The sequence below is a fragment of the Epinephelus lanceolatus genome, chromosome 1 (genome assembly GCF_041903045.1).
Source record: "Epinephelus lanceolatus isolate andai-2023 chromosome 1, ASM4190304v1, whole genome shotgun sequence".
In the NCBI taxonomy this organism is placed as follows: Eukaryota; Metazoa; Chordata; class Actinopteri; order Perciformes; family Serranidae; genus Epinephelus; species Epinephelus lanceolatus.
The window spans coordinates 4,287,494-4,313,773 of NC_135734.1; the positions used below are offsets into that span (position 1 = coordinate 4,287,494).

General features: G+C 43.3%; 1 protein-coding gene and 1 pseudogene across 3 annotated transcripts in view; one reads left to right on the forward strand and one right to left on the reverse strand.

Annotated features, from left to right (window-relative positions):
* The window catches only part of LOC144463793 (uncharacterized), a 127,062-nt gene extending 101,523 nt beyond the window's left edge, over positions 1–25,539 (reverse strand). For 2 of the 3 annotated variants that reach the window (XR_013491794.1, XR_013491793.1), the window contains exon 1: positions 22,934–25,539. The gene's annotated coding sequence lies outside the window, so the exon portion shown is untranslated. The remainder of the gene's footprint in view (positions 1–22,933) is intronic. The other variant, XM_078169354.1, reaches the window with a different exon arrangement.
* Positions 16,156–18,320, forward strand: LOC144462636 (uncharacterized; annotated as a pseudogene).
* Positions 25,540–26,280: the final 741 nt, after the last annotated feature.

Consider the following 26,280-nt stretch of genomic DNA (forward strand, 5'->3'; position numbering starts at 1 on the left):
GGTCACTGTTGTTGTGATTGTTGACAGCTTGGCTGCTGTTAAAAAATGCTCTGTGTGTGTGTGTGTGTGAGTGTGGGTCAGAATCAATGAGCCTTTATGGTTATGTGTGATATTGTGTGGAACAGAAAAGAGCATGCTGATCAACACAACATGGCCTTAGTCCCTCTATTGGCCCCTGCAAACACCAGGGACTCCGGGCACAATTAAAACTAGCCAGCTGCAATTATTAGCCACCTCTCCTTCTTCTCCTCCCCCTCCTCCTCTTTGCTGCCCCTCCCCCCCTTCTCTTTTAAAACAGAAAGATAATGCCCAGCCTTTGATGACTATAATCTTGGGCCTAGCTACTTTCCCAAATGGAAACATTGCAGACAGAAGAAAAGGAGGAGGGACTGTAAATGTAAGACATGAAATTTGGAGCAAACTAAAATAGCCTCCCTTTGCTTACATTATTTTGTGTAGTAACTGTCAACACCTTATGTACTGCAGTGTAGTGTGTGTAGGCATCCAAGTGTGAGTAGGCATCCAAGTGTGAGTCTCATATGCAGTGATGGAAGAACTTAGTATCCAGTAAGTACAATTACAAATACTACAATGTAAAAATACTTCATAATAGGACTCAGTGATAGAAATACTTAACAAAACAAAAAACATTCAAATGATGACAAATTAATCAACTTTGATATACTGTAAAGGAAGCAGGTAAATTAAATGCCAATCTCATTACAGAAACACTTTCTAACCAATCATATGCAGTTCTTTAGTAAAAGACCGCCCACTTCCCAAAATAGGTCCAGCAGGCTTGCTGGAGTTAGCAACACACCACATGGTATTGTTTTGATGGTAAAAGCTGATTGATCACAGAGTGGACGAGACAGTACCAAACAGGGCAAGGCTACTTATAATCCAGCTCAGAGCAGATGTGTGATACATCCTGATACATGGAAGTATGTGACATACCTTTTCCCAATTCAGCCTTCCCACTTCAAACCAGCGAGAAGAGGGCAGAGAAAAGCAGAATATCCAGAAAACTGTTATAACTTTGTCAGATAATAGTGTGTTCATATGGGATCCATCACTCACAGTGACGTTTGAAACAGCGAGGCATTAAAGTGCGCTATCCATTTGAATGCAATATATGATTTCAACATTGGATGGGAGAAATTCCTACACACTGTGGCTTTAAGGGGTGATGTATGAGCACACACTCACTGACCATCATTTGAAAAGCTCAACATCTATCTATTTATGCTCTCAAAAACTTTGACACCACAAATAACTAACATGAGACAACTAGGATTTGTACCAGGGTTCATTGTAAACTCTGACTTATTCATTTCACTGTTAAGAAGCAGAAAAATAACTTCATTAAAGCCAGCGGGGCTCCCTACACTTTGCAATCCGATCCGTGGACCCAGTGCCAGGATCTCCGGCCACTGCCTGCCACTGTCAGAGTGTAGCCGGTTCCACTGTTCCTTACCCCTCCCAGTGCAGGGCTCTGGCTTCTCTGGTGTTCCAGTGATTGCTGGGCGGCGCCACGGACCTTTTATATACTGGTCCGGTCACACCTGCCGTTCCTCTCTTCTCTTCCGGTTCCACTCGTCCCCTGTGGTGGCTGTGGCCTGGCGTGGCGTGGCAGAGCCTGTGCAGGTGTGGTGGAGCCATTGTGGCGTGGCCGTGAGCGCTGTCTGGCGTGTTTTGCCATCGTGGTGCACGTCTCCTCTCGCAGCATAATAGTGTGGCAGACTACTGTTGCCGTGGGGCCAGGTTGCCCCGCTGGAAGCCCTCCTGGTGTGGTTGTGCCTCCTCGTGTTTGGATCAGGCAGAAGCCGTGGAAGTAACTCCGCTGCCTGGCCTGCTGTGACACTGCGCCGGTGAGGTCCATTTAAATATTAATTCATCGCCAGGGCTCCCTGGATGACGCTGCTGGTTTGGCTTTATTGGTTTGGCTCTATTGTTTTGGCATTGTGTTTGGTTCGTCTATTTTAGTGTCATTTAACGTTTGATTATTTTGTTGTTTTGTTTTTTCTGGGTTAAGTGGGGGCCAGAACCCTCAGCACATAACACTGACAGACGCTTGCTCATCACTGAGCTGCTGGCGGAGGCCTAACTGGTCTCCTGAGTTTCTGGGGTCCTGCTGTTGATTTTGTTGATTCATGATTAATATGTTTGATTAATTGATTTGAACACTGATTAATTTCAGTCAAATTTCTTTTGTATTTCTCGTTTTTGTTAATTGAAGATTTAATTCCTTTTTGTTTTGGTTATTTTCCATATTACTTTATTGTTTTTGGTGTGTGTGTGTGTGTGTGTGTGTGTGTGTGTGTGTGTGTGCGTGCGTGCGTGCGTGTGTTGTAAGACCAGTCATACTGTAAGGCCATTTTAATTTTCCCTCTCTCCCTGTGGACAGGTGCTGTGGGCCCAGAGCAACGCCCCAATCCCTGGTGGCAGGTTCTTCACTTCTCCTCAGTGTGCATGTATGCAGTGTCACGGGTGATAGCTTAGGTGTTTTTTTTCCTCCCTCATTGGTTTCAGGCCTCTGCGGTAAGCCCCAGCCCTGTCCATTCCCCTTTTGGCCCAGTATGTCGTTGTGGTTCAGACTGGTAATTCTGAGACTTTTTAATAATAATCTGTGCAATAAAGGATATTTTTATACCTTGAACACCGTCTCCTGCCCAGTGGTGATCCGAACCTGTGTGACCTTTAGCCTCCCTAAAAATAGTAACTACTTCTTGGGGCGAAATTCCCAAGGTGGCGTTGTTAAGCAACACATTCATCCCCAACCTCCACTTGCCACAAGAGGAAAACAATAAAATCAGTGCCCAGCCTGTCCCGCTGCCGGCAAATTCAAAGCCAATCTGGCCTCTAAGTTAGCCACTTCCCTTTGAATGATAATGTGAATGTTTCATTCAACAGAGACAGCTACCTGTTATTTCCTAGAAAACCTAAAGAGCTTTTTGGATCAGGGTGGCTTTGTAGCTGCTGTATTTCTTGATTTAAAGCATGCTTTAGACACCATTAATCATGATATGCTTATTGCTAAATTAACTCATTTCAACTTCTCACATAGCGCTCTCTGCTGGATGAAATCATACCTGTCGGACAGAAAACAGGCAGTTCAAATTGGTGATTCGCTGTCTTCATACCTCACTTGTTCTGCTGGAGTACCACAGGGCTCAATACTGGGTCCTGTTTTATTCAGCCTATATGTCAATAATTTACCAAATGTCTGTAGAAATATAAAAATGCAACTATATGCCGACGACACTGTATTATACTGTCATGCCAACTCAATCCAAGAAGTTGCTGCAATACTCTCAGGAGCCATGGTGCCAGTGTGCCATTGGCTCCAAAACTGTTGTCTACATTTGAATACAAAAAAAACAGTCTGTATGTTTCTCTCCCGACAGCCAACAGAGGGACAGCAACCATCAGTCATGGTGGGTGAAGAGAGACTTGATATGGCTGAACACTTTAAGTACCTCGGGGTAATCTTCGATTCTGATCTTAATTTTTAGCAACCTGTTAAAAAAGAGGAACTCAGTCTTGGAACACACTGCCAGCTCATGTTAGAAACTGTGACAATTACACCACCTTTAAAAAGACCCTGAACAGTGGTTGTAAACAAGCCAGACCTGCTCTCATGGGTAACCTCCTCGTCTTTTCTATTTTGTGTATGGACTTTTAACCTTTATGTGAATCAGGACTTATTTTTTGTGTAAGATTTCTACATGTTTTATCCATTTGTCATGGTGTATTGTCTGTATGTTTTTTTTTATGGCACCTGCCATAGGACAACGGACGCAATTTAGCAACTGTGCTAACTCCGGCATATTTATATTGATGCTTCTTGCTGATATGTCGATTAATGTGCATTGTCCTAATCAAATAAATAAATAAAGTAAAGTAAAGAATGCCCATCAATCCAATCATGCCACCACCGCTACTGCTCTGCCGTCACCCAGGCCCGATGCCCTCAACACACAGGAAAAAATAGGACTCAGCACATACTCTGCTAATACAGAGGGACTCACACACAGCAAGTGAAGAAAATGATTACTTCCCGTTGATACAACAGAGTCTGGAGATCTGCACCACCAAGCCAGGGAGTCAGCGCTGTGAGGGGAAGTGTGAGTCCGGTCGCGATCCAGGGAGACAGCAGCCGCAGCAGGAGGAGACAACAGCAACCTGTCCACAGTCCAGCGTACCATCGGAATCTGACGTTTTCCTTTTAGGGAGTGGGAGGAACAACCGGTGATTGCAATCACTGATGCGATGAGGCTCAGGTGTGTCCATCTGCAGCAACATGTGCCTTTGTTATCAGTTTATGATCCCAGGTAAAACAGTCCAACACTTCCACAGTACACAATTATAATCACACCATAATGTCCATTGCTTTCGTAGCGCACAGCGATAATAAACATCAATAATAATCAATATTGTCCATTGCTTCATAGCGCACAGCAATAACAAACATCAAACCATTTCAATATTAAACAAAATATGGAGTTACCCGATGTTTTGCATACTATGACACTCCTCCCCCCTTTAACAGTTGTCGTCCCGACGAAGTCTCAATGTCCTTACCTGTCTGGTGGCCTACCCCTGTTCTGTCTCCGTGACCTTCGTAGAAGTGGCCCATCGCTCAGCTCTTGGCTTACAGGAGGTGCTATGGCAGGAGCTACTACATCATTCTCCAAGGGGCCTGTGGGAGGAGCAGATGTTGTGGGCACAAACGTCAGAGGTAAAAATGGGGGACTTGGGTGTTGAGCATTGGCAAAATTGGGATTGTTCATTTCAGTCTGTGAGGCTTGTGGTAGCACTTCAGGAGGTTTGAAGGGGCAGGGTCGGAGGTGATTTTGATGAATGGACCTAATAGGACCTTTCTTTCCTTCCGGTTTGATCTGAAAGACTGGCAGGTCAGGGTGTGGTTGTTTGAGTACAACATAGGGCTGAGGCTGCCAGTGAGGTGCCAGCTTGCCTTGTTCTCTGCGATGGAAGTTCCGCAAAAGCACTCGCTCTCCGGGCAACAAGGGGAGGCGCTTTGCTTTCTGATCATACCTGTCCTTGTCCCGCATCCGGCTTTCCCTCGTCTTCGCTGCCACCTGTTGGTAGACTTTGTGCAGAGTCTGATTGTTTTTGTGAACCCAGCCCTCCAGGTCATGTCTTTGGGTCAGTGGTGGTGCCCCAATAGCAGTCTCCCACAGGCAGGCGGGCATGTTGGCCGAACATGACGAAGTGTGGGGTCAGTCTGGTGGTCTCATGGACTGTATTATTGTACATCTGGAGCAGAGTAGGCAAGTGGTCCGGCCAGTGTACTTGATCCTCTTGACTCAGTGTTCCTAAAAGAGACAGAAGAGTCTTATTAAATCTTTCACAGGCCCCATTTCCTTGGTGCCTGTAAGGTGTGGTTCAGACTTTGGTACACCCGTAAAGGCTGCACAGCTGTGCTACCAGGGAAGACTCAAAGGCTGCTCCTTGGTCGGACAAAATCTGTTCTGGGCAGCCCCAAGGTTGGATGAGGTGGTGCCATAGGACACAAGTTGTGGTGGCTGCCATCTGATCCTTAGTGGGGACAGCCCATCCATACTTGGAAAAAAGATCAGTCATGACCAACAGATAAGGATATGTGTCGCCATGTCGACCAAGAAACAAATAATCAATTGAAACAGTTTCCAAGGGATATGATGTTAGAATAGGCACCAAAGGTGCCCTTACCTCTGGACCCCTCTTCTGTTGGACACAGCTCACACACTTTGATGCCTATTCCTGCAGGTTTGTGGTCATGTCTGGCCAGTAGAAGGCTTTCCTCAGCAAGGCCTCCATCTTGGCCACGCCCATGTGGCATGAGGTGTTGTGATACTTCTCCCACAGCTCATGGGTTTTACTCATGGGCACCACAATTTTGGAAAGACTCAGTCTGGTATGGCGCTCCAGGACCCTACGCTTTAACACACCTTCCTGGATGTGTAGCCGGCTCCATTCTCTTAGGAGGCGCCTTACAACAGGCAGGCTCATTTTCCTTTCTTCTGGCCTTAGGGGGTGGCCTTCTGTCACCCATTCCTTCACTTGCACCAATGCTGGCTCTTCCTCCTGCCAGTCCCTCCACTGGTTTCCAGCATCAGGGGCAGTATCCAACTCCACTGCTGAAACCTGAGCCTGCTGTGCAGGTACCATCTCAGCCTGCTGTGTAGGTACTGTCTCCTGTGGCAATCTGGACAATACATCAGCATTACGATTAGCGATACCTGGGCAATACTTCAACTCAAAGTCAAAATTTGCCAGCTGGGCTGCCCAGCGCTGTTCAGTGGCCCCTAAGTGTGCTTTGTCCAGGTGGACAAGTGGGTTGTTATCTGTGAAAGCCAGGAATTTGTTGCCCCACAAATAATCCTTAAACTTTTCAGTAACAGCCCATTTAAGGGCCAGAAACTCCAGTTTAAAAGAACTGTAGTTTTTGTCATTCCTTTCTGTGGGGTGCAAGCTTCTACTAGTATAGGCAATTACTCTCTCTCGGCTGTCCTGCACTTGTGCTAGTATGGCCCCCAAGCCCCCTAAGCTAGCATCAGAGTACAAGTGAAATGGCTTGGAGAAATCTGCGTAGGCCAAAACTGGGGCACTCACCAAAGTGGTCTTCAGGGTGTCAAACGCCACCTGGCAGTCTGGAGTCCAATCAACCGTCCTGTTTCCTTGCCGCATACTAGCAGTGCCTACTAGGAGAGCATTCAGGGGTGCTGCTATTTTGGAGAAACCTTTGATGAACCTCCGATAATATCCTACCAGAAATGACCATACCTGTTTGATGGTTAAAGGGATGGACCAATTTCTCACAGCAGCTGTCTTTTCAGGGTCTGTGGATATTCCATCCTTGGAGATGACGTGGCCAAAGTAGGTGACCTTCCTCTGGAACAGGCTACATTTATGGGGCTGCAGTTTCAGGCCATGAACAGCTAGCTTTTCGAAGACCTGCTCCAGGTGCTTGATGTGGGTGTCAAAATCAGAAGAATACACCACATCATCATCTAAGTAGATAAGAAGAGACTCGTTGACCTGCCCGCCCAGGCACCGCTGCATCAGCCGTTGGAATGTTGCTGGTGCGTTGCATAGGCCGAAGGGCATCCTCTGGAACTCATAGAGGCCCAAGGGGGTCGTGAATGCAGTCTTCTCTCTGTCTTTTGGATCCATCTCCACTTGCCAGAATCCGCTGGCCAAATCAAGGGTGGAATACCAAGCAGCTTGTTTGAGACTGGCGAGGGATTCCTCTATCCTGGGTAGAGGGTAGTCTATGCAGAACCGCCATGATCCATCCTTTTTCTTCACCAGGACGATGGGCGCCGCCCAAGGGCTGGAGCTTTATTTAATGACATCATTGTCCAACATGTTTTGGAGCAGCCCCCTCAACTCAGGGCAGAGACTTGGTGGAATTGGTCTGTAGCGCTCCCTGCTGGGTGGTGCAGACCCTGTGGGGATTGAATGGAGGACTGCACTGGTCTGTCCAAAATCCTCGTCGCCAGCTGCGAAGACTTCCCTCCAACGCTGCAACAGGGAGTCCATTTTCTGCTGTTGTTCTGTCGTCAATCCCTCACCTTTCAGCAGACTGACTAGATGTGGATCTTCCGTAGTAATGTGGCTTGCCTGAACATCCACCTCAACGACCCCTGGGTCCGAAGTCTTCAGTACGAGATCCTTTTCCCCCTGGATCTGGCTTGGATCAACCTGGAAGACATTAGGAAGAGGGCGCCGTTGAGGTATTAAGACAGGATAAGGGTTCAAATTGCACACCCTTATAGGGAGTGGGAGGAACAACCGGTGATTGCAATCACTGATGTGATGAGGCTCAGGTGTGTCCGCCTGCAGCAACATGTGCCTTTGATTACAGTTTATGATCCCAGGTCATTGTCAACAGTCCAACACTTCCACAGTACACAATAATAATCACACCATAATGTCCATTGCTTTCGTAGCGCACAACGATAATAAACATGAATAATAATCAATATTGTCCATTGCTTCATAGCACACAGCAATAACAAACATCAAACCATTTAAATAATAAACAAAATATGGAGTTACCCGATCATACCAATAAAAACCAGAAGGCAATGTTTTGCATACTATGACACACACAACTGATTATTTACTTCTGAATTACAGCTCACAACTCACACCAGCAGCTGATGCTCCTCCGGTGTAAGTGTTTTTGCTGGCTAGGGAAACATTCTGACGCAGTTTGCCAGCCTATTGCTCATGCAGCATTTGAAGATAATTGCAAGCACGGCCACTCTCGGCCTTCAATGTCCAATAGTCCACCACCAACATTTTCATCACATCTCATCTCGTCAACGAAAATGAAATAGAGATTTCGTCGTAGTTTTTATTATCAAGATCTGTTCTTTGCTTGCCATCGTCTCATTTTCGTCATGGACAAAAGGTTGTTGCCAAAAAATTTTTGGCCTAATTTTCATCAACAAACTCAACACTGCATTCAAAATGTTACTCCAGTAAAGGGAAACTTTGATATTTTTGAACCATATTTTTCCATGGTTTTGTGTCTGAGTGACTAATGGAACAACAACTTTTGAAACTGGTCCAGTATTGAGAGAGACCTCCTGTGCAGTTGCAACTGCACAACAGGCTGCAATGTAATTCTACTGATAGTTGTGCACCATCAAATAATATCCACTGAAAGTGCTAATTTTTTGCCACGGACAGGCTCAGATTGTCAATAGAAGTGTGGTACAACATCACAGAAACTCTACAAAGAAAAGAAACATTTTTCTGTATCTTTCGCCAGTCTGTTTGTCATTGTGTGGTAAAGTCTCACTCAAGGAGAAGTCTTGTTCTGAAATCTTACAAGAGGTGACTGGAAACATTTGTAAGGGTTGGGGAGAAGAGTAGCTGGAAAAGTTTGTTGTGTTGGAGTACAGAAAGCATAGCTTAGTCTTATCTGAAAGATTTCCAATGTCATGGCTGAAGATTCTCCTTGAGTGAGACTTGGCCACCCAAACAGACCAGCAGAAGGCACGGAAAAACATTTCAATTTGCTGTAGGGTCTCTTCCGTTATGTTGTGAGTCACATTTAATAACAATCTGAGCCTGTCAGTGGCAAATACAAGCTCTTCAGTGGATGTAAATTGACTGCGGACAATTGCCCCTAGGGATAACATTGCGGCCTGTTTTGTCATGCCATCTGCAGCGCTCTCTCTCAGTACCAGACCAATATAAATAATTTTCATCCTCATGAGTCACTTAGGCACAGAGACATGGAAAAACAGGGTGCATGTTCAAAAATGCCAAAGTTTGCCTTTAAGTTAAAGTACAAAAGCTGGTCATGTGTTTGCATAAAATATTATTTTGTTTGTTTGTGTAAGTATGTAAAGCTGTCAAATATAGTGGAATAAAGGTATGACATTTGACATGTAGTGGAGTATAAGTATAAAGCGTCAAAAAAATGTAAGTACTTAAGTAAAGTACAAGTGCCTAGGTAGTTGAGTAAATGTCCATGTGTTAGCTGGGTTTCCTGAGGGTTTGCTCAGAGGGTGGGTGTACCTAATCTTAGCTGGCGGCCTGCAGCTCTGTCGATCTCACGCTGTTTAGGAGAGGCTTATCTGGAACTCCAGCTTAGATATAACACAGACACACTTCACACACACATACATATCTACACCTAGAGTTCCAACCATGACTCTGTAAAGACAGAAGAAGAAGCAGACAGTGGAAGGAGGGCAGGGCACTGATGCGTGGACAACACTAGGCGAAGATGTCATGAAAGAAATAAAGTGAGATTCCAGACATAAGGTTTAGAAAAAAGCTGAAAAAGGAACAGCGGGGGAGAAGTCAAACCCCCACGGAGGAGCCCTGGCTCCCTGCTCTCCCCTATTGACTCCCTCCCTACCCTCCTGTCTCTGCCTTTCGCCCTCCTCTTGCTCTGTTCTCCTCCCTTCTCTTTGACATGCTGTGTCTCTGTCTCACCCAGCTTAACCCTGTCTTCTACTCCAGCCTCCTTCTCTCTCTCTCTCAGTCCTCCTCCTTCATCCACTCCCGACCCGTCCCTCACCCTCTCTGTTTTTTTTTCCCCTCACCTCTCATACTGTCACCCCAGAAAGCATTCAGGATGGCTTATGCTATGCTGCCTCGCTGTCTTCGCTCACTAATGCAAGTGTTCAGCAGATTAAAGGGAGAATATGTTGACTGTGCCATAAACCATTTCCATGGCTCTTGATCACAAAATGAAGCTGACTCCTGACTACAGAGGCTGACAAAAAACAAAAAACATGACGAGTTCAAAACTAATTCTGCTGGTATTGATGAAATACTTATAGACATATAAATATACAGACTCTAAATATACCCTGGTTCTCCTTGTGGATCAGGGATTGGGCCCAGTTCATTAGTTCAGCTTACATAAGTATGCTAACGAGGCACTGATTTTATTGGCCTCATTACACTGCAGAGAATTGGCCCGATAAAGGAGAAGTTATGTAAGAGAGGAGAGGGCCAGAGTTTAACATCTGCCCCTTCGTGGCATTGAGCCCATCAGGCACCAATCACCAGCACCAGGCTGTCTTTACACTGACAGAGAGATAGAGAGTGAGACATCGACAGAGAGAGAGAGGGAGGGAGGGAGAGAGAGAGAGAGAGAGAGAGAGAGAGAGAGAGAGAGAGAGAGAGAGAGAGAGAGACAGTTCCCTGGCCAAATGCAGATTTGGCAGGCCTGTATGTGGGAGGGTGTATGAGTGTCTGCGTGTGTTTGTATGATTCGGTTTTGTCGTCCCTTTTTGTGGCCGCTGCTTTGCCAAAGCTGAAATTTCATGGCTTGGGACTATCAGAGGTGATTCTGAGTGCAAAGCTGAATTATTTCTTTTTGTGTCTGATATAAGCACCTTGGGATATATGTATGTGTGTGTGCGCATGTGTGAGTGTGCATTTCAGGGTATTTCACATGTTTTTCACCCCACAGATCTCTCTCCTGAAACATTTTGTCAGCCATTTATTCTCATTCCAGTACATCAGTGAACATAAAGGACTGTACACTGTGAAACAGAGCTATCCTTTTCTTTGCACACAGGCCTGAAAGCTGTCTGCTCCAACCCCATGCCTCAGCCAGGACGGTTGAATTAGCTGCTAGTTAAGAGCTGGTACCTTTTGTAATGTGATGGTTATTAGCACTAGATATTATCCCAGACTTTTTGAATAGCTCTGGATAATGGAGAGATTCATATAATGGCCACGTTTCCCAGTTAAGAACGATCTTAAGACTTAAGAGCACAGTTAAGAACGTCTTAGCTAAGAATGGTCGCTAAGATAAGAGTGTTTCCCAGATGTGTTCTTAATGCCCTTCTTAGGATCGCTCTTAAGATCGCTCTTTAAGAAGCTCTTAACAGGAGCTGGCCACTACCGTGGTGATGAAACTAAATCAATCGATGTCAGGCAAATCGATCACACACCACTTAATCAGCGAATAAGTCACATACAGCGCTGCTACCTAACTCACCAATTCCCTGCTGCTCGTGTGTATGTGTGTTGTAATAATTCTAATGAAAAACTAAGATGATAAATATTTGTTAATGACATATTTTTATGATGAAAACAGGACTTCAACTAAATAAGAAGTAGTCTTGGTAAGAGAATCATGAGGAAATGTATTATAAACAAAAATATGAAAGACGGCCGAAAGGACAAATGAACTTAAGGACCTGCATTGTATCCTGACCACATTGTATCCTACTTGTATTCATCAATGTTGTGTCTCTGCTAATGATCATCTTAACGTGACCAGTTCACAGAAGGACAAAATTGACAGTTTTATGGGTATAGTAATCTACACTGAGAATCTGACAAAACGCCAGGTATAAACTGGCAACTTCTTTATATGAGTAGCGGGTGGAGCGTCCCTTGATGAGGTTCCAGCTGAGCTCAATTACACCTGTTTGGAGGGTGGATGTGTTTCTGTTTATCCCTGACGCATGTTTTGGGTGTGGTAAACTATCTCATATGTGCATGCAGATGTGAGATATGTGTGGACAAATTATGATAAATGACAGTCATGACGATTCATTTTATTTGTGTGCCTGATGTGCACAGCACATACAGGAACACACTTGTTATTCCTCATACTTATTTTTCATATTATTATTGTTATTTTTCTTCCGCCAGATTTCAGTGCGTAACTTGTGCCACAGCTTTGAGCGCACACAAGGTCTTCATAAAACATATAGGTTCAAGATTCAAAGTGTTTATTGTCATATACACAGTAAGGACACATGTTTCCCTGCAGAATGAAATTTGTTCTCTTCTGTCACCAATTAATGCTAAACAATATAAATCTGAAGTATAAAATAGATCCAAATATATACGGTGCACACTCTTTTAATATCTCCTTTCTTAGTGTAATATTAATGTGCCTGCCGTGGGTGGATCTGTGAGCGTTTGGTCGCTAAGAAGACTGTTCAGAGTGGGTCAGCTCAATCTTACAACTCCTTCTTAGTGAAAGATCTTCTTAAGCTAAGTGCATCTAGGAAACGCGTTTCTTTCATGGGAGTCTTAAGAGTGTTCTTAAGAATCTCTTAGCGCTAAAATCTTCTTAAATGGATCTGGGAAACACGGCCATTAATAACAGTAAATGACCTTGACTGCAGTATTACAGCTAGCAGAGTTTCATCAGAAACTCACCCTGCAGCAGAGAAAGTAATTACCTGCTAAGATGATGCTATGGCACATTTGTTTGCAATAAAGCTTTCCACACATTTCTAGTCAAGCACAGAGCTGAGCTATGAGGTCATATAGACATGTATGGTGTCATTCAACAACATGGGGGTCCACAACATCCTTCTTGCTGGAGAACTTTCAGGGGCCTGTTGCACAAAAGTAAGATTCAGACATCCAGGATAAATGACTAAGCTGGGTTTAACGAATCCAAAACAAGAGCGTCCAGGCTTAATTGGTTGCACACAGACCAAGCCAGGATGAGCAGACACGGATTCATCAAGCCAGGTGAAACCAATCCTGGATCAGTGCGCACACGTGACTTCCTCAAATAGACCTCGCCATCGATCACAGATTCACCGGTTCACCATGGCAACAAGAGCAGCGTACTTTTCCCTGGTAGAGGAAGAAATCCTCATGGAGGCTTACGAAGAGGTAAAGGATCAAATCAAAAAGAAAGGCAACACTGCCGCAGTTATAAAACAACGAGAGAAAGCGTGGCAAAGTATTGCAGACTGCCTGAATGCGTAAGTAGTGCACAAATACACACTCACTGCTCCGCTGAAACCATCACAATTACAATCCAAATAGTTAATTAACATCTCCGAAAACGTAGTTGTACGCTGATTATGAATCAGTTGAAACTGTAAGTGAAATTGACTGCAGATGTGAGTGAAATTGTGTAAATGTAACTCCATCAGACTGTGTAACTCTTTGATAAATAGATGAGCTCACTGACTTAATTGAATAAAATAAATAAAGTTCCTCTTATCTTATCTTATCTTATCTTATCTTATCTTAGCTCCTCTTGCTCCATGCTCCTCTGCTGTTTCATTATATGTATGCAAGTTTGTTTGTGTGTGTGTGTGTGTGTGTGTTTGTGTGTGTGCATGTGTATGCTGATTGATCATAAGAACATATATATATATATATATATACAGTACAGGCCAAAAGTTTGGACACACCTTCTCATTCAATGCGTTTTCTTTATTTTCATGACTATTTACATTGTAGATTCTCACTGAAGGCATCAAAACTATGAATGAACACATGTGGAGTTATGTACTTAACAAAAGAAGGTGAAATAACTGAAAACATGTTTTATATTCTAGTTTCTTCAAAATAGCCACCCTTTGCTCTGATTACTGCTTTGCACACTCTTGGCATTCTCTCCATGAGCTTCAAGAGGTAGTCACCTGAAATGGTTTCCACTTCACAGGTGTGCCTTATCAGGGTTAATTAGTGGAATTTCTTGCTTTATCAATGGGGTTGGGACCATCTGTTGTGTTGTGCAGAAGTCAGGTTAATACACAGCCGACAGCCCTATTGGACAGCTGTTAAAATTCATATTATGGCAAGAACCAATCAGCTAACTAAAGAAAAACGAGTGGCCATCATTACTTTAAGAAATGAAGGTCAGTCAGTCCGGAAAATTGCAAAAACTTTAAATGTGTCCCCAAGTGGAGTCGCAAAAACCATCAAGCACTACAACGAAACTGGCACACATGAGGACCAACCCAGGAAAGGAAGACCAAGAGTCACCTCTGCTTCTGAGGATAAGTTCATCCGAGTCACCAGCCTCAGAAATCGCAAGTTAACAGCAGCTCAGATCAGAAACCAGATGAATGCCACACAGAGTTCTAGCAGCAGACCCATCTCTAGAACAACTGTTAAGAGGAGACTGCGCGAATCAGGCCTTCATGGTCAAATAGCTGCTAGGAAACCACTGCTAAGGAGAGGCAACAAGCAGAAGAGATTTGTTTGGGCCAAGAAACACAAGGAATGGACATTAGACCAGTGGAAATCTGTGCTTTGGTCTGATGAGTCCAAATTTGAGATCTTTGGTTCCAACCGCCGTGTCTTTGTGAGACGCAGAAAAGGTGAATGGATGGATTCCACATGCCTGGTTCCCACTGTGAAGCATGGAGGAGGAGGTGTGATGGTGTGGGGGTGTTTTGCTGGTGACACTGTTGGGGATTTATTCAAAATTGAAGGCACACTGAACCAGCATGGCTACCACAGCATCCTGCAGCGACATGCCATCCCATCCGGTTTGCATTTAGTTGGACGATCATTTATTTTTCAACAGGACAATGACCCCAAACACACCTCCAGGCTGTGTAAGGGCTATTTGACCAAGAAGGAGAGTGATGGAGTGCTGCAGCAGATGACCTGGCCTCCACAGTCACCGGACCTGAACCCAATCGAGATGGTTTGGGGTGAGCTGGACCGCACAGTGAAGGCAAAGGGGCCAACAAGTGCTAAACACCTCTGGGAACTCCTTCAAGACTGTTGGAAAACCATTTCAGGTGACTACCTCTTGAAGCTCATGGAGAGAATGCCAAGAGTGTGCAAAGCAGTAATCAGAGCAAAGGGTGGCTATTTTGAAGAAACTAGAATATAAAACATGTTTTCAGTTATTTCACCTTTTTTTGTTAAGTACATAACTCCACATGTGTTCATTCATAGTTTTGATGCCTTCAGTGAGAATCTACAATGTAAATAGTCATGAAAATAAAGAAAACGCATTGAATGAGAAGGTGTGTCCAAACTTTTGGCCTGTACTGTATATATATATATATATATATATATATATATATATATACATATATATATATATATATATGTCTATATATATTTATATATAATCCCCCGATTTTGTGAATAGGAAATCCTTTCACAGCATTAATGTTCAGGTGAACATGACTTTTTGATATTGTCGATTAACGAACACTGTGCATTGCTAGTGATGTGCATTGATTGGTTTAATAGTCTTCATCTTATAATTTCAGATGGTCTGCAGTGCTGACTATCTGATCAGCAATGTTGTGGCAAAGTGGCCCAGCTCGGTCCATGACTCCCAAGTCTTTCGGACCTCTGGAATCTATCAGCGCCTATCACAAGGTGAGCCACACAACCTCTGTTACAGTTTTTACCCATTGCTTGAACACTATAGACACATGCTTAAACCAAAGTAACATAACTTGAAGTTGTTGTACTATACCTTAAACAAAGTGTAACTATACCTTGAACAAAAGCAATGCTTTGCACTTTAGTTGCAATTCTGTAACACACTTGCTCCTTTCTGCAACACACTTGCTCCTGCACACTATACACTATTTCATACATAAGACACTTAGTTAAAAAATGAAATCTCAGGGTACCATTGGGAAAACACATCTATTCAAAATACAACACACATTGGTTAATTGAAAATACTTAGACACACACCTGAAAATACTTACAAAACTGAACACCAATCAGCCAGCTACAAAAAGGCCTCAGTTAAGCCATTTTGAGAACTTTGCAAGCATGGAGGCAGGGAGAGAAAGAGGCAGAGGAAGAGGAAGACAGAGAGAGAGAGGAGGACGTGGTCGAAGAGGCCACGCAAGGACCATTATTTCAGATGACATAAGAGCAACTTTGGTGGACCATGTCATAAACCATGGCCTGACCATGAGGGAAGCTGGGCAGAGAGTCCACCCTAATCTAAGCTGTTTCACAGTTTCATCCATAATAAGGACATTGCAACTGGAAAACAGGTATGTCTTCAGCTCTCTACTCTACTCAGACTGTATCTAGAGTATTTACAGTTCTGTACCATACCACGTTACCATATCACATGTACTGTATTGCAGGGTGGCTAATGCTCCTTTTCAAACAAAAGTGGTAGTTTTGTGAAACATACCGTGATAACATGTTGAGATGTTTCAGTACTGTGTATGGTAAATACAGTAAAGTGCAGTTATATACAGTACTGTAAAAAAGAAGCAAACAATAACAATTTGTGGTTGCATTTTTCTACAGAATGGCTAGAAGACCTACTGGGGGTGGACGCCAACGCCTGTTCTCCCAACAGCAGGAACTTGCCATAGTGAACCTAGTCAGAGCAAACAATGCAACCCGTCTCCACCAGCTACAGCAACAAATACTTGCAGATAGGCAAGTATTCAACAACATAAATCGAGTAAGCATTACCACTATCAGACGCATCTTGGTAAAGCACAACATGACCATCAAGCAATTGTAAAGGGTCTCATTTGAGAGGAACGGTGTCAGGGTGAAGGAACTTCGACATGAATATGTACAGGTAAGTGTTACAGTCCTTTACATTTACAATACAGAATGGGTACAGTCCAGTAACAGCTGAATATGTACCATTGGATCAGTACCACATAGATACTTTCAGAAAGCTACACAGGTGCCTGTGTGGTGGGGTGGGGCGGTTCTGTATGTGTAGTAGTGTAGTTGTGTGCTTTGAGTAAAGCCATCCACAATATGTATTTTTTGTTACAGAGAATCTTGGACATGGATGGAGCTGCCCAGCCTCATGAATGTATTTACATTGACGAGGCTGGATTCAACCTTAGCAAAAACAGACGACAGGGACGTAATATAATTGGCCAAAAGGCAATTGTGCACAATTGTGCAATTGTGCCAAAAGGCAATTGTGCACAATTGTGTGCCGCCATAAGTCTTCGAGGGCTACTGCACCATCATGCCAAACTGGGTCCCTATAATGCATAACACATAATCACATTTCTAGATGCACTTCATGATGCAGTTGTACGGGATAGACCAGAGCAGCCCAGGTTTGTTGTTGTCTGGGATAATGTTAGTTTCCATCGGGCTGCTCTAGTCCAGAACTGGTTCACCAATCATGATCAATTTGAAGTTGTGTACTTGCCCCCTTACTCGCAGTTTCTAAATCCTATAGAGGAATTCTTTTCAGCTTGGAGATGGTGCGTATATGACCGCCAACCACATGCCCGTATGCCTCTTCTGCAGGCAATGGAACAGGCCTGCGGAGACATTGAGGTAAGGTCAATTCAGGGATGGATTCGGCACACAAGGGGATATTTTCCCCGATGCTTAGCGAGAGAAGACATTGCTTGTGATGTTGATGAGATCCTGTGGCCAGACCCCAACAGATCCATAGGCCCTCTTGTGCACAATTGTGTTTTTCTGTGTTTACAGTAGTGTATTGTTTGTTTTATTTTTGTTTTATTTTTGTCTTTAACTGAATTTACTGTACTGTAAAATACACTACTGTAATGTAATGATTTTGAATTGAGTATTTCATTTTTTGGTTGTTGTGAAAACGTGCCTTCTGTGGAACTGAATAAAAACAGTGAAAACGAAAGACTGCAGTGTTTTACATAAAGTAGACTAGTGTGTTGCTGCTGATATGAAAGTGTATTCATATGATGCAAGTGGATATCATTTTGTCATTAGAGTGACATTTTGACAAAGGATTGTTAGGTTTTGATAGCAGAGTTTCAATTTGACATAGATGTGAATGGTTTATTTCCCAGTGTTGTGTCTTATTTGTTTGTGTGTAGAGTTTTGACACAATGAGCCAAGTTTTGCAAAACGTGTTCAAGCAACGGACAAAAACTGTAATAACCACTTTTTACATCATGGCTGTGTCAAGAATGTCACTCTATTTATGAGGTTGTGATGATGAGATTTTGTATTGACAGGTGAATTCTCTGGTGTGTTGCTGGGGGACAGGGGGTATGCCTGCCAGCCTTTTCTCCTCACACTATACACAGACCCTCAGGAAACACAGCAGGACTATAATCATGCCCATGCCAGGACAAGGGCCAGGATCGAAATGACCTTTGGCCTCCTGAAAGCACACTTTCACTGTCTTCACCACTTAAGGGTCAGCCCTTTGAGGGCATGTGACATCACTGTGGCCTGTGCTGTCCTCCACAATGTGGCCTGCCTGAGAAAGGAGAGGGCCCCCAGAGTGCCATCACACATGGACTGGGACAATCCTGCCATCTACCCTGATGACGACAGTGGTCGGCTGGTCAGGGACCAATATGTGTTAAATTATTTTAGTTAACATGCATGCTTTAAATTTCAGTTAAATATGTCCTGCAGTGGCAGAGATGCATGATGTGAATTTCAGTTGAATATGGCCTGCATTGGTAGAGGAATTTGTGTTGTTTTTTTTAATTCAATTTAAACTGATTTGGCCTCTTATGTTGCTTGTGCTGTATACTGTGTGTATACAAGCTTGCAGGGAGGCTACTGCATCATTCATTTGTCTGTTCATTTGTTGTGTATGGATTTGTCCTGCATTTATTTCAGTGTGCAGACATGCGGGGTGTATCATATACAGAACTTTGAATGTGTATTTATTTTTGTGTTGTATAATATGCTTTGAATCTGTGCGTTCTATCTTGTAGAGTCACTGTGTGACTTCAGTTTTGAAAGGAGCTGATGGTTTACTTGCTTTGATTTATCCTTATTCAATAAAGGAACATCATGTTACTCTTTGATGTGTATTTATCTTTATATGGGATGTATGCTTTATATACAGTATCTCACATAAGTGAGTACACCCCTCCCATTTTTGGAAATATTTCATTATATCTTTTCATGGGACAACACTATAGAAATGACACTTTGATATAACTTAAAGTAGTCAGTGTACATCTTGTATAGTAGTATAGATTTACCTTTCTCTGAAAATTACTCAAAACACAGCCATCAACATCTAAACAGCTGGCAACATAAGTGAGTACACCCCACAGTGAACATGTCCAAATTGTGCCTAAAGTGTCAATATTTTGTGTGCCAACCATTATTATCTAGCACTGCCTTAACCCTTTTGGGCATGGAATTCACCAGAGCTCACAGGTTGCTTCAGGAATCCTCTCCCACTCCTCCACGATGACATCATGGAGCAGATGGATGTGAAGACACCTTGCGCTACCCCACCTTCAGCTTGAGGTTACCCCACAGTATACCACCATTATACTTGACTGTAGGCAAGGGACAGTTGTCTTGGTGCTCTTCACCAAGGTGCCACACATGCTGAAAGAGCACCAAGACAACTGTCCCTTGCTTACAGTCAAGTATAGTGGTGGCAGCATCATGGTTTGGGGCTACATGAGTGCTGCTGGCTCTGGGGAGCTCGGTTCATTTAGGGAAACATGAATTCCAAGCAGAGCATGATTGCCCCTCTTCAGAAACTGAGCTGCAATGCAGTTTTCCAACATGATAATGACCCAAAACACACCTAGTAGATGACATCTGCCTTGCTGAGGAAGCTGAAGGTGAAGGTGATGGACTGGCCAAGTATGTACCCAGCCCTAAACTCACCTGTGCACCTGTGGGGCATCCTCAAGCTGAAGGTGGGGTAGCGCAAGGTGTCTTCACATCCATCTGCTCCATGATGTCATCATGGAGGAGTGGGAGATTCCTGAAGCAACCTGTGAGCTCTGGTGAATTCCATGCCCAAAAGGGTTAAGGCAGTGCTAGATAATAATGGTTGGCACACAAAATATTGACACTTTAGGCACAATTTGGACATGTTCACTGTGGGGTGTACTCACTTATGTTGCCAGCTGTTCAGATGTTGATGGCTGTGTTTTGAGTAATTTTCAGAGGAAGGTAAATCTGTACTACTATACAAGCTGTACACTGACTACTTTAAGTTATATCAAAGTGTCATTTCTATAGTGTTGTCCCATGAAAAGATATAATGAAATATTTCCAAAAATGGGAGGGGTGTACTCACTTATGTGAGATACTGTATAGTCTATGGGAAACTGTAAATTATGTAATGACTGCAAAATCATCTAAAATCATCATTTATCTAAAATGATTGCAATTAATGATAACAATGTGCTGTGGGCAGTGGAATAACTATTGGTTTCCGTTTGTGGTGACTGCTGACTGTGATAAGGGATGAGATTAAATAGATCCTGGAATTTAGCCTGGTCTGGAGCAGGCTAGGTCCACAGAATAAATCTCCATGGTAATTTATGTCATAACATGTCCCGCTTTCCACTATCCCGCTTTTGTGCAACCGGATCACGGATAAATTGAGCCAGAATAACCAAGATATCCCGGCTTAATCCCTTATCCTAGTTTTGTGCAATAGGCCCCTGATCTGAATATAATTTACAGAAACTGTTTTCTTTTGTTTTCTGAACTACAGACACTGGGTCTCATTCATGAAATGTTAATAAATCGATGAGTAGATTTGCACATAAAAGACCTTGGTACTAAAAATGAACCCTGTGGGAAACTCAGATCTGATCATAGGCACATGTGTATGTTCATGGATGCCAATCAAATTAGCGGCATGCATCCATTAGTCAGCAATTAGCATACATCCCCGCCCATGAATAGCCAGTGACCACCATCTCTGGAGGTGATAATCGCAATATTGCAATGTATTTTATCACAATACTCAGCATATCTGAACATATTTAAAATCACAATAATATTGTATCGTGACTTAAGTATAGTGATAATATTGTACCGTGGATTCCCAACCCTAGCTATCAGGCTCCTCATCTGTGGAACCATCTATCTGTTTCGGTCTGGGAGGCAGACACTGTCTCCACATTTAAGAGCAAACTTAGGACTTTCCTCTTTGATAAAGCTTATAGTTAGGCCTGGCTCAGGCTTGCCTTGGACCAGTTAGGCTGATACAAGTCTAATGTGCTAGGGGACTTGCTATGATACACTGAGCTCCTTCTCTCTCTCTCACTCTCAGATTCTGAAAAGTTGGTTCTTCTTTATTTGCTAACATTCACGTCCTATTACTGCATATCACAAAGTCAGCTTCTTCTGCTGAGCCTTTGTGCTCCCCTGTCTCACAGGTTTCCTCAAATCGCGCTACACCTGGTTCGTGGGTTGTGGTTGCACTGCTGCCATGGTCCTGCCTGATATCTATACTACTGCTGTTATTATACACATATGATTATTATTGTCACATATACTATCATATATTAATATACTCATAAAACACATATTCTATCAAAATACTATTATTATGATCATTATATTAGTACTAAAATTAATGTTATTGTAGCTATTGTCATTACTGTTTACTATGCATCTCTCTGTCTCTCTCTCTCTCTCTCTCTCTCTCTCTCTCTCACTTTCTGTCTCTGTCTCTCCATCTCTTAATATCTCATTTTGTCATATGGATCACTGTACGTTTATTATGTTAATCTGTTCTGTGCCCACAACAGCTATTTCACCTCTGTCCATCATCAGAAAGGGATCCTTCCTCAGTTGCCCATTTTTTCCCAGTTAAAGGGTTTTTTGGGGAGTTTTTCCTTGTCTGTTGTGAGGGTCCAAAGGACAGAGGGAAGTTGTATGCTGTAAATCTCTCTGAGGCAAACTGTGATTTGTGGTATTGGGCTTTATAACTAAAACTGAATTAAAATTGTATTGAATCCCCTTATTAATATTTTGCACATCCTGGACAAAACTGTAGAGCTTCTTTTATTATGAAACATTTATGTTGTACATATTTTTTTATGTTATAGTACTTTTTAAAAGTATCTTCATCATATTTTTATTGTTACTTTTCTATTTATGTTTATCTTCCTGAGTGTTGCAGTACTTCACCTTATTCTTATTTCCTTTTAATATTTTTTGTTGTATGTTTAAGTGGTGCATCAAAAACTAAAAGAAATTCCATGTGAGTAAAAAACCTACCTGGCAATAGATCTTATGGTCTTGTTTTGAAATCTTATTCTGAATCTTTTTTTTTGTACTGGGAGCTGGTGGGGTAAAGTCTATTTAGTGTCCCATCCAACTGATTCAGATGTTTGCGTTCTCACATACAGCTCCTCTGGGTGTAGATAATGTGTAGATAATTTCTGGATTTCAGTGCATGTGTGAAAGGGACTATATTTTTATTTTATAAATATTTACTCTACAATCAAAACCTTTGGTCCAGTTTGTCGGTTTCTACAAACTTACTTACATGTTGCAGTAATTGATTCTACAAGACACCATTTGCTGGCAGAGAAACTACATAACAAGCTGAAACAACACACACATGACTTATTATCACCTTATCAACTGCTATGGCCACTAGCGGAACAAATCAGAGTCAAATCAAAGCTCATGATAACATCATTTTACAACATACACATGCCCGCAACAGCGGGGCTTACAAGCTTCGGCACCACGGAGAGCGACTATGTCATTTTGAAGTCCATCAAACGGACATGAAGTATAACAAACCAAGAGAACAACAAAAACATTAGGCTACATGGTCACTAATAATAAAACAACACAGAGTCAAAGCAGTTCAGCACCACGGATAGCGACCGCATCATTTTCACACCCACTTTAACTATTTCAACTCAGAGCCTGTATCAGTAGCTATAAAGTTTAGTAAAACTGGCACAGCGGCCCACATGTTCACAAACACAGTTTCAATATGAAGTACTATAGGCCTACTCACCACTATTTGAAGGGCATACGACGAGCCTTGCGCTCCGCGAACTCGTCCACGATGCTCTGTATGTCCATTTTCTTTGATCTCTCATTCTCTATGGACAACATGGCAAGTCCACTCAGTCTCTCCTGTCCCACTGTGCTCCTCAAGTGGTTTTTAATGAGTTTTAACTTGGAGAATGAGCGCTCAGAGGTTGCAACGGTGACGGGAAGAGTCAAAAATAAAAGGAGGGCGGTGCAAACCTCACTGAATGTAGAAGTTACTGCTGGGTGGTTGACAAGGAGCATTTTTGCCAGATCCGCTACAGACTTTTGCTTTGTTATCTGGTCCCTGAAAGAGGTTCTAAAACAAAGCAGCTGGCCAGGGAAGCTGGGGGCGATGTCCCGACTGTAGTGCTCACTAAGCCGCTGGGCAGCTTGGTGTAACTCCTCATCTCCTGCTTGCAGCAGTGTGTTGGGGTGAATTGCCTCAAACATATTCACAGTTCCATTTGAGCTGGTGAATCTTTGGGACAGTTGCTGGATGATAATATCAAGACAGGCATTGAAAACGTTCACCCGAAAGTTGCTCTCTGCGTCAGTGAGGCGGCTGTCTTCAGAAAGTTCATCAAAGTGACGCTTAACTTTTCTGGCCCTGGTTGCTTCAAACTGCGTTTGACTTCCCCATTTTGTAGCTAGAGCAAGAGTGGCAGAGTTAGCCTCATCAAATTGCTCCCTAAACTCCATCAAAACACTGATGGCGTTTTGCAGAAGAGTAGATGCTTTCAGAATATCCGCGTCCTTAGCTTGCAGTAACTGTGAGGCAGCGTTTATACACTCAAGAATCTTGGTTTGCATGTTGACCAAAAATATGAAAGAAAATTTGCTTATGGCATTCTTGAGCGCACTTGCTTCACTACGCTCCTCTTTTTTGTCACTGGTCAGGGATATTTTGACGAGGGCTTTTATAATGTCTCCATATCTGTGCCTTAACGCAAAAAGCGCATCATGTCGAGATGACCAGCGAGTGGGACAGAGGCGTTTTAATGTGACAGTTCTGCTCTCTGGCGTCATTAACTCACTGAGGAGCGCCCATCGTTTGATACTGTGACCAAAAAAGTTGTACAGGTTCTCTACAGTGTCATAGAACTGCTTCACTCCAGGGACATTTTTAACAGAGTCGTTGAGAGCAAGGTTGAGGTTATGAGCAGCGCAATGAACATAACGGGCAAGGGGCTCCCTCTCTGTTATTCTTGCCTGTACGCCTGAATACGCACCACTCATATTCGCGGCCCCATCATAGCCCTGTCCGCAGCATTTTGACAGATCTATTCCATTTTTCTCTATAGAGCCCAGGATTTGGTTTTCAAGCTCTGACGCTGATGAGCCCACAGTCGCTTCAAAACCCAAAAACACTTCATTGATCTGTATATCTGTTGCAATATCCATGTCATTCTTAACAACAGTTACGTAACGGTACACCTGTCTCAGCTGGTCTATCTTTGACACATCTTGCGTTGTGTCCATGATAATGGAATAAAACGGGGCTTCGTTTATTTCATTAATTATGTCAGCTTTCACACGTTGAGACAGGATGTAAATAATCTCATCTTGAATCTGGTGACTTAGGTATTTCACTGACCCTTCTGGTCGGTTGATTAGCTCTTTCAAAACAGGGTCATAGCGAGCTAATAACTCGATTATTGACAAAAAAGTTGCCAGCATTTCCCTGACCTAGAACTTCCCTGTGCCCCCTGAATGCCAGGTTGCATGAAGCCAGAGTAAGAGTGACATTTACAATGCGCTCCAGGACCTGTCTCCAAAACAAGGCTGCATTACGCACATTCCTCTCCATTTCAGCGTCTATTGTGCTGTTGAGTTTCCACTGCTTGTAGACTATGCATGCACCAAGATGTATTTGCGTGGGTTCATGCTTCTCAACTTTGGCAGAAAGATGTTTCCAGTCTCTTATTCCGTTTACCCATGCATTGTTGTAATACGGGGCATTTCGGTTTGCAAAAAGCCAGCAAGGCTCACAGTAACAGCAGTCTAATTTGGGGGAATAGCACATCCAGCTGCGGGGAAGTTTCATCCCAACTTTAGTGGTAGAGGTGTAATAACTTTCCGAAAAACACCGATTGTCGTTATCAGTGGGAAATGGACCTTTGGGTCTGCATGGGCCCATCTTAAGGATATATCTTTTAATGTTGGCGTCCTGGATGTTTTCAGCAAAATTGGCCCGATCAGTCGGAAAACATTCCAGAGGAGGGTTTTCATCATCCGCGGTCTGCGTGTCACCTGTAGCGGGAGGAGACCTGCTGCTGCTTTCATTTCCAGTGTCCAGCGCGGGTGAGGAGGGGGGCTGCTGGTCAGGCACCAGGTCTGGCTCTACCCTGGAGCAGCTAGCAACTGCTGAGTCCCTGACATCACCGCTATACCTCCGAGAGAGAAAGTAGGGGATATAAGCTAGGCGGCTGAGCTACTACAATTTACAACCACCAACAGTTTACAACTAACTCACACATTGTGTATAGTGATTGTTAGAATTGCTACCTGTAATTAACCTGGCTCCCTGGCTGTCCTGGCAGTTTTGGCGGGCCTGAATCGCTGCCAACAAAAAAGTCGGGTTCATCTCCAGGACACTGTTGGGAATAGAATGATGTTATGTGTTTTACTATAAGTTGTGTTTCACTATATAAGTTTTAGATGTGTGAACAATGAGAATACTGAGATGATTTCAGCTGATCTGAATATGTTTGCTTTGCAGAAGTGGAAAAGTACAGGAGAGGAAGAGACATGAAGTCTGAGGAGCACATACCGCAATGCTTAGATAATTAGTTTCATATATGGTAAAAAGAATAGAAAGTGATATACAGATAGTAAGGTACAGCACGTGTAGGGAGTTGTGTTGTTCTTTTGTCTTTCAAAACAGGAACCACGCCCCCACCGCCAGCAGGAAGGAGTCAGATTAACACGAGGCAGGGGCGTGGTGTGGTGAAGGAGGAAGTGGAACTGCCAATGAGAAGAGGACAATGCCTTGCGTGCACAATGACACTCTGTTACGCTCAAATATACTGGGTCAGGGAAAGGACAGGAGGTCAGACTTCGTGAACTGACACACCTTTGTTGTTCGTCAGGGACGTGAAGTTGAGACCCAGAGCTCTGTAATTTTATTCCTTTACTGCTTAATAAACTACATTAACTGAGACCGAATATCTTCTCCTATTGCTTCATTAAAGAACACGCAGGACTGAGCTCACACATAGCACATTAGAGAGTAGGATGAGACTCTCAGTCCATCAACACCGAACAAAATATGTGTCCAGTTTTTGTAACTTGGCTTTTCCTTGCTCTCTTTTTTCCTTTTCTTTTCGC